The sequence below is a fragment of the Bos javanicus genome, chromosome 11 (assembly GCF_032452875.1).
Source record: "Bos javanicus breed banteng chromosome 11, ARS-OSU_banteng_1.0, whole genome shotgun sequence".
Lineage (NCBI taxonomy): Eukaryota > Metazoa > Chordata > Mammalia > Artiodactyla > Bovidae > Bos > Bos javanicus.
The window spans coordinates 102,884,865-102,894,245 of record NC_083878.1 but is presented as its reverse complement, the minus strand read 5'-3'; positions in this window follow the sequence as shown (position 1 = coordinate 102,894,245).

Here is a 9,381-nt window from a genome sequence, read left to right as displayed (position 1 = left end):
GCAGCCTGGATTGTAAGTACAGTCAGCTTGGGTGGGAGGGGGGCACAGTTTTCTAGAAAGCCTGGGCTGCTGCTGGCCACTGCAACAGGCAGGATTTCATCGCAGTTCTCCTGGGAGATGGGTGAAGTGAAAACATCACGGGCTATGCAGCCCTCCTGAGTCAGGGGAAGCAGAGCCCCTGTCCCCCAGCTGGACGTCCTGTGGGCTCTTGGTCCCTAAGTGCGGAGCACGTGTGTCTGATGCATCTGCTATCAACCTCAGCCTGGGGGACTCCTGGCAGGCGCGGGGCACCAAGGCCAAGGCAGGCCTAGGATTAGAGGGGCTCAGAGCCCTGCAGCGGTCGCACCTGCCTGGTGGGACAGAAGCAGTGGGCGGGGGGTGGGGGGCCCAGTATGCACTCCCCTGGGGGCAGCAGCATCCTTGCCACATAAGGTAGAGGGCAGGGGGTATGGTCTTTGGCCAAGTCAGGAGGAGCAGGAACCTACCCACCTGGGCACCTTGGGCAAAGCTGGGGCTAGCCCGAAGCCTACTCTTCCTGCAGCCTGTGCTTGGATGGCAAGCCAGCTCAGTCTGCAAGAGCATGTGGGGAGATAGCCTGAGCCGGAGAGGATGAGTCAGAGAGGCCCTGGGGTGCTCCCCAGGCCGAGGGACAAGAGTGGATCCATGGCCCATGTGTCCCCACCTTCCCAGGGTGCCCAGCCCTGCCCTGGGGAGTGTATGAAGCTGGCGGTGTTGAACGGGCAGGCCCTGCCTTCACCGAGCTTCCGTGCTAGAGCAGGGAGAAGGCCCTTGACGTGGAGACCAGAGGAGGAGGAGTGGCCCTGTGCCTGGGCAGCGTCATAGGAGAGAAAGGAACCCTTGCTCACTCCAGCCCAGCTCTGGGTCCAGCTGATGGGCCTGTCTCAGCCTCAGCTCAAGCCCCCAGGCACTGTGGCTATCCCAGACCACATCCCAGGCATGGCCCTCAGACACAGTTGAGTGAATGACTACCCAACTCCTAGACCTAAAACAGGGTCCAGGCTACTTTCCCAGAGAGCTGAGGGCTTGGGGCCAGAGCTGCTCTGTGGGTGGGAAGAAGTACGGGGCCTGGCAGGAGTGGGAGGGGTGGCAAGAGACAGGCCTGACCCAGCAGAGAGAGGGGGAGTACCAGAAATAGAAATCAACAGAATCACAAATGCAAAATGTCTGCAGTGTCCCCTGCAATGGAGACCCCTGAAACGTAAGCTTCCTGTCCTCTCATGACCAACTAGCTCCTCCCCACGCCTTACAGTCCAACATCACTGCTCTGCCACAGGGCCAGCACCAGCATACCTTTGCTCACGCTGCCTACTGGTCAGGCCTCCCTGTCCAATCACCTGGCCCAATTCCAGGAACATAGTCATGACACCTCCTCTAGGAAGCCTGCCTTGATTTGTTCCCCCTTCCTTCCAGAGTGGGTGCCTTTTGGTGTTCCCATAAATACTCATCCCTATGTCTTCAGTTACAATGTTCTGCCCATCTCCACCCCTTTCCCAGTTCATAAACCCCAAGAGGATACAGGTGCTGGTCAACCAGGTTTACCCCGGTACCTGAAACCCAGGAGGCATTCTTTGAATGTTGAATGGCTGCATGAATGTGAGGCAGCTGAGAGAACACAGGTTTTAGTCTGTCCTAGCACACATGGGGTGCTGGGCAGGCCACTCCACCACCCTGAGGCCCTGGAGTGACGATCAAATGGGACTATGGCTGGGAGCCCTCTGGGCACTGCCTTCTGGGCAGGCACTTGGAGAAGCTGGGCAATATGCCCAGCCCTGAGAAGAGGCAGACACCCACCACAGTCCCCTCTGTGCACAGGAGGAGCAGGCCCCATCCCTGGTGGCATCGCAGGGGTGCACGCTTGAGTGGTGGGGTGAATAACACTCTTGCTAAGCTCCTCCCGGCTGAGGTGCTGCGGCTCTGACAAAATCACCTGGAGACCGTGCCTTGCAGCCCCGGCCTGCGATGACCCCCGCCAACCTGCGGTGACTGACCCCCGACTTCTTACCCTGCACTCAGAGCCCTGTGCGGGCTGGTCCAGACACCCTCCCCACGGAGCACCCCTCACCTCCCGCACCCAGCCTCCCTACAGCCTTGCTCCCTCAGGGACCACCCCCGTGCTCTCCCCCTCAGAGCCCCCTGCCTGAAGCGCCCCTCCCCACAGCCCCACATCCAGCATGGACTCGCCTCCAAGGCCAGGCTGAGAGGCCACCTCTGCAGGCTCCTGTGAAAGCACAGCCATTGGGTCAGAACGACCTGGGCTCGAACCCACAGTGGGGCCACTCACGGCCCTGTGACAGGCCAGCTCGAGAGGTGACTCTCAGGCCTCAGTCTCCTCCACTAAAAATGGGCTCAGTAACTCTGCCCTCGGGAGGGAGGGCTGGGGATTAAAGCAGGGAGAGGAAGACACCCAGAGGATTTGGGCCCAGGACACGGCCTGGCTGGGAGAGCCAAACCCAGGACAAGGCCTCTGATGGTCAGCGCCGTGGGCTGGGCAAAGGTGAGCGGCAATGATTCTGAGTCCTCTGTTCACAGCTGGCCTTGCTCACTTACATCTGAGCGACCTTGAGAACTGAGGTCACTGTACATAAATTAAAAGGGGCAAAATCCCTGGGCACCCAGGGGTATCCTTAGTCACACTAACGCCCCCTGACAGGCATTCAGCCCAGGTGGGCCACCCCCTCCTCCCTGGGCTCCTCCAGCCCCCCATTCACCAACCAGGGCTACAGCTGGGGAAAGGCTGGACCTCGTATCTGGAAGTCAAGAAAGACAAGGGAGTGGGGGTGGGGGAGGGCGTGATCTCCTTTTCCTACTCTGCCTCCAGGACTGCTGTCCCAGCCGTGCATCGAGCTGGCCCGGACACGAGGTGCAGGACAGAAGGATGCGGGTGCACAATCCGTGACTCCCACATCTCCAGGCCTACACGACCACGCGGCCCAGCACCCCCGCCCGGTGGGGTTTGGGGTGGCCCGAGGCGCTAGGGAATGCCAAAGAATGCTCAAACTACCGCACAATTGCATTCATCTCACATGCTAGTAAAGTAATGCTCAAAATTCTCCAAGCCAGGCCTCAGCAATATGTGAACCGTGAACTTCCTGATGTTCAAGCTGGTTTTAGAAAAGGCAGAGGAACCAGAGATCAAATTGCCAACATCTGCTGGATCATGGAAAAAGCAAGAGAGTTCCAGAAAAGCATCTATTTCTGCTTTATTGACTATGCCAAAGCCTTTGACTGTGTGGATCACAATAAACTGTGGAAAATTCTGAAAGAGATGGGAATACCAGACCACCTGACCTGCCTCTTGAGAAATTTGTATGCACGTCAGGAAGCAACAGTTAGAACTGGACATGGAACAACAGACTGGTTCCAAATAGGAAAAGGAGTTCATCAAAGCTGTATATTGTCACCCTGTTTATTTAACTTATATGCAGATTACATCATGAGAAACGCTGGACTGGAAGAAACACAAGCTGGAATCAAGATTGCCGGGAGAAATATCAATAACCTCAGATATGCAGATGACACCACCCTTATGGCAGAAAGTGGAGAAGAATTAAAGAGCCCCTTGAAGAAGATGAGTGAAAAAGTTGGCTTAAAGCTCAACATTCAGAAAACGAAGATCATGGCATCTGGTCCCATCACTTCATGGGAAATAGATGGGGAAACAGTGGAAACAGTGTCAGACTTTATTTTTCTGGGCTCCAAAATCACTGCAGATGGTGAATGCAGCCATGAAATTAAAAGACGCTTACTCCTTGGAAGAAAAGTTATGACCAACCTAGATAGCATATTCAAAAGCAGAGACATTACTTTGCCAACAAAGGTTTGTCTAGTCAAGGCTGTGGTTTTTCCTGTGGTCATGTATGAATGTGAGAGTTGGACTGTGAAGAAGGCTGAGGGCCGAAGAATTGATGCCTTTGAACTGCGGTGTTGGAGAAGACTCTTGAGAGTCCCTTGGACTGCAAGGAGATCCAACCAGTCCATTCTGAAGGAGATCAGCCCTGGGATTTCTTTGGAAGGAATGATGCTAAAGCTGAAACTCCAGTACTTTGGCCACCTCATGCGAAGAGTTGACTCATTGGAAAAGACTCTGATGCTGGGAGGGATTGGGGGCAGGAGGAGAAGGGGATGACACAGGATGAGATGGCTGGATGGCATCACTGACTCGATGGACTTGAGTCTGGGTGAACTCCGGGAGTTGGTGATGGACAGGGAGGCCTGGCGTGCTGCGATTCATGGGGTCGCAAAGAGTCGGACACGACTGAGCGACTGATCTGATCTGATCTGATCTGAGGCGCTAGGGGGCACAGGAGGAATGCAGCAAGCGGTGGTGGGTGGGGGACGCGCTGGGTCCACAGCGCGCGGTCAGCCCTCGGGGCGCGGCGCGCGAGCCCGCGGCAAGGCGGGGCTCCGGTGCACGCGCCGCCCGCGGGCCCGCGCAGGCCCTGGATGTGCACGCGCGCGCGCGCGGCCGCAGGCTCGCGACCCGCCTGCCCCCGCCGGCGTCCGCCCCCGCCGGCGTCCACCCCCACGGTCCTCCCGGGAGGCCGCTGCGCGCGGCGGGGCCCGCCCCTCACACCTGCGGCGGGCGGGGGGCGGGACGAGCGGAGGCGGGGCCGCGGCGGGGCCCGCCCACCCGGCCGGAGCCCGGGAGCCCGGGCGCAACCGAGCGGCGCGGCCCGAGCGGCCGGTGGCGCGGCGCGGGCGCAGACAATGGAAGCGGCGCGGGCGCCGGCGGAGCCCTGGGCCCGGCGGGGACGGGAGGCCGCGCCATGAGCCCCGCAGCCGGGCGCCCCCCTGCGCCGCGCGCGGGCCGAGGCGAGCGGCCTCTGCTAGCCCGGAGCCCCGCCCTGGGGCCGGCGATGTGCTGCCGGGGCTGAGAATGATGGTAGATTGCCAGGTGAGTGCCCCGCCCGGCCGCGATCGCCCTCCCCGTCGTCGCGGGTGGAGGGAGGACCGAATGCCCCCCTACCCCGACTACCCCGCCCACACCGGACTCAGCCGGGAGGGAGAGTCCACGCAGAGCGCGCGCTTACGCAGTTCCGTGTCCAGCCCTTCCTGGTACGATTGGGAAACTGAGGCCAGGAGAGGTACAGGGGCTGGCCCGGCGCCCACGGCGTGGCGGGGGCGCGGGGGGGAGGAGGGCAAACTCCAGAAGAGAAGGAAAGGTTCCAGCCTCCTAGTTCAGGGCTCAGCCACTCCCATGGAGTTTCCTTGGGGAAGGAGAGCCCCTGACGTCCTGGGGGAACCCTTGTCCATCCCCTCCCCCTCCCACGAGGGGCCCTGTCCTCTCGGCCTCCCGACGTGCCCACAGACACACACAGTGACCTCACAGGTGGAGACCATGGCATACATTCAGGGGAGCGGTGGACACGGAGATGGCAAGGGGCAAAGAAGAAAGCTGTAGGAAGCAGCTCCACCATGGGTCAGGACCATCCCGTCTCTTGGCAACAGGCTCAGGGCCCTAGGCTGAGGGACAGAGATGCCAGGGGCAGGTGGGCAGGTTCCCGGGAGTCGACCTGGGCAGGGAGCATCCCCAGAGCAGCCTGGAGAGGACACTTTCTGGGGTCCTGCATCTGGGCACCTGGAGCCACAGTGAGGCTTGCCCCTAGTGGAGAGGGAGCTACAGGAGAGAAGTCCTCGGTTTACTCCGCTGTAATATAGGGTGCATGGCTGGGGTGATCTCGAGGGTTCTACAGCTTGTAGAAGAGTCTGTTGGCCTTGGTTCTCCATCCCTGACCCACTGTGCTCCGAGTCCTTGGAAAATACTATCTGTTCCCTCCAGGTCCTTCTGAACATGTGGCAGCCTGGAGGGCTGAGGACCTGGGTGGTGCAGAAGGAGGCAAAGCCCTGGACCACTTGTCCAGGGGCAAAGTGCCATCTCTGTTGGCACCTGGGTTTCCTCATTTGGAAGGGGGTGGAGTTAGTTACCCCCCGGTTGGGATGAGGAGGCCTCCGGAGGGACCTGGGGACCGGGACAGTGGAGGGAAACAGGGAGACGAGGACAGCTTCTGAGGTCCTGCACAACGCCCCTGGAGCCAGCCGGTCGGGCTCCTTTGCCCCTGTGAGGGAGAGAGAGCCGCTGCCGTGACTACACCCAAACAAAGGTGTGGGTTTTGTTTTCTGGTTTTTCCCTGTCTGGGGCTGCAGTGCTCGGGCTGATCATGAGGGGGCGGGCTGTGCCCACAGTGCTCAGTGGTGGCGACTGGCGCAGGGAAGGGACCCCAGGGAGTCCGGCTGTCTCTCACCCAACAGGCAGCTTTTATTACTAGCCTCCACATCCGCAATATGAGCGGCCCAGAGGCAGGAGAGGGCTCTGAGATCCTCTGTCGATTCAGCGACTGTGCCCCGGGCATTCACCCAGGAGCTTACGGCTCAGAGGGCAGATGGACAGAAAGCAGGAAAGTGAGTCCATGAGTGAGAGAATAGCACGTGCTCCTGGGAAATGAGTCAGGGTCCCAGAAGGAGGGTCAAGAACCCCTGGGATGGGGTGTCTAAAAGGCCTCCATGGTGACACTGATGCTGTGACCAGAAGGACAAGAGGTGCCAGCCTTGCACGCTGTGAGGAGTCTGGAAGAAGGTCAAAGATGCAGAGACTTGGAGACAGAAGAGATGCTGGCGGGAGAGGAAGTGAGACAGGAGCGAGGGTGGCCGTGAAAGCTGTGGGCAGAGGGCAGAGAGGAGGGCAGGGCGAGACCTGGAAGGGTGTGCTGGGGTCTGCGCCATGTGACAGAATCCCCCTCCCTGGGCGCTTACAGGGCACACATCGACCGTCTCACAGTGTCTGGGACCAGGAGCTGGGCTGGGGTCTCAGCCAGGGTGGGTCTGTCTGTGAAACCATTCATGGGTTATTGGTGGGATTCACCGAGGCAGTGGATGTGCAGAGAGGTATTCATCCTGAAAGGAGATGCCCTGTGTTCGGGGATGATTTGAGGCGGGGAATGTAATGCTGAATGTGAGGGTGGCGCCTGGGCCTGACATCTGTTGAGTGCCCTTGGCTGCACTTGGCCGGGGTAGCGGAGAGATGGCTTGGCCCCAGGAGCCCGGTGTGTTAGTTTCTTGTGGCTGCGGTAACGGTACCATAAACCGTGGGGCTCAAAACAACAGAGATTTACAGTCTCTTGGTCCGGAAGCCAGAAGTCCAAAATCAAGGTGTCGGAAGCCCCAGGCCCTCTGAAGCCTCTAGAAGGGGGATCCGCCTCGCCTCTGCCAGCCTCTGGTGGTTGTCGGCAATCCTTAGCGTTCCTCACCTTGTAAGCTCGCCCCTCCACAGTCTGCTTCTGTCCTCACTTGGCCTTCTCGGTGTGTCTGTGTCCAGTCTTCCGTCTTGTCTTCTTATAAGGACACTGGTCATTTGATTAGGACTAGGCAATGGCAACTTGCTCCAGTACTCTTGCCTGAGAAATCCCATGGACGGAGGGGCCTGGTAGGCTACAGTCCATGGGGTCTGTGAAGAGTCGGACATGACTGAGCGACTTCACTTTCACTTTTCACTTTCCTGCACTGGAGAAGGAAATGGCAACCCACTCCAGTATGCTTGCCTGGAGAATCCCAGGGACGGGAGCCTGGCGGGCCGCTGTCTACGGGGTCACACAGAGTCGGACACGACTGACGTGACTTAGCAGCAGTAGCAGCAGCAGCCTACTCCTGAATGACCTCATTTTGATCACATCTGCAAAGGCCCTATTTCCAGAGAAAGACAAATATCATATATCACTTATATGTGAAATCTTAAAAAAAATGGTACAAATGAACTTATTTACAAAACAGAATCACCGATGTAGAAAACAAACTTACGGTTACCGAGGGTGGAGGCGGGGGGAGGGATACATTGGGAGACCAGGACTGACACATACACACAACTAACTATATGTAAGATAGGTAATTAATAAGGACCCACTGCATAGCACAGGGACCTCTACTCAGTACTCTGGAGTGGCCTACACAGGAAACGAATCTAAAAAAGAGTGAATATATGTATATGTATGCTGAGTCCCTTCAGTCATGTCTGATGCTTTGTGACCCCATGGACTATATAGCCCGCCAGGCTCCTCTGTCCATGGGGCTCTCCAGGCAAGAAAACTGGAGTGGGTTGCCATGCCCTCCCCCAGGGCATCTTCCTGACCCAGGGACCAAACCGCAGTCTCCTGCATTGCGGGTGGATTCTGTACCACTGAGCCACTGGGGAAGCCTGAATATGTGTATATGTATCAATATAAACAGTCACTTTGCTGTACAGTAAGTAGAAACTAACACAACATTGTAAATCAACCATCAGTTCAGTTCAGTTCAGTCGCTCAGTCGTGTCCGACTCTTTGCGACCCCATGAATCGCAGCACGCCAGGCCTCCCTGTCCATCACCATCTCTCGGAGTTCACTGAGACTCACGTCCATCGAGTCAGTGACGCCATCCAGCCGTATCATCCTCTGTCGTCCCCTTCTCCTCCTGCCCCCAATCCCTCCCAAATCAACTATACTCCAACAAATTTTTTTTTTTAAGTGCTGCTAAAAAATCCTATTTCCACATCAGGTTTTATTCACAGGTGCAGGAGGTTAGGACACCAACTTATATGTTGTGGGAACACAGTTCAGTCCAGGACAAGGGCACTGGAGTGATCCTACCCCCAAAGGCCAGGTTCCCACGTGTCCACAGGGATGGGGGAGTGTTTGGGTCTGGTCAGATGTCTAGGATGTGGCCCCCGGCACAGGGCTGTGGGGTGTGAGTGGAGCCTGGGGGTGCCCCCCAGCTTAGGGGCGTCCTGGCACAGCACCAGCAGGTGGCGCTGTGCCCTGCTTGTGGCCACCCTCAGCGGCCACACCACAGAGACAAAGGTCTCACCTTCCAGTTGCGAGGAGACCACACGCTCCAATTGTAAACAGACCAGGCCCATAGTCATTTCAGGGATGACGCACGGTCGAGAAGCCAAACAGGGTGGGGCCGCAGGGGAGCGACTGGGTGGCGACCTGGATGGGCAGCCCGTGAGCCCGGCCCGGGTCAGACCCACGTGGGCTGTCAGTTCTGCGTTTTTCCTGCTTCACCTGCAAGCCGAGCCGGCTGTTCTCAGCTGCTTGCAGGGGCCCCTGCGGCTATGATTACCCTGGCGGTTTCCAGACAGTTCTCCCGTTACTGCAGGGCCGGGGACCATGTGTCCCAGATGTGGGGGGTCGGGGGGAGAGGGACCCTGAAGGCAGCCACGGAGATGGATGGGCATGCAGGTGGTGGCTGGAGAAGCCCCTTCCCCAGAGGCCCTGCCCAAAGAAGAGGCGATGCTGCGTTGATTTTCCCACTGCTCACCTGGGGGAGGTTCTGCCCTGTTGTACAAAGCTGGACGTGCCCTCTGGAGCTGAGAAGCAGGGGCCCTGGGC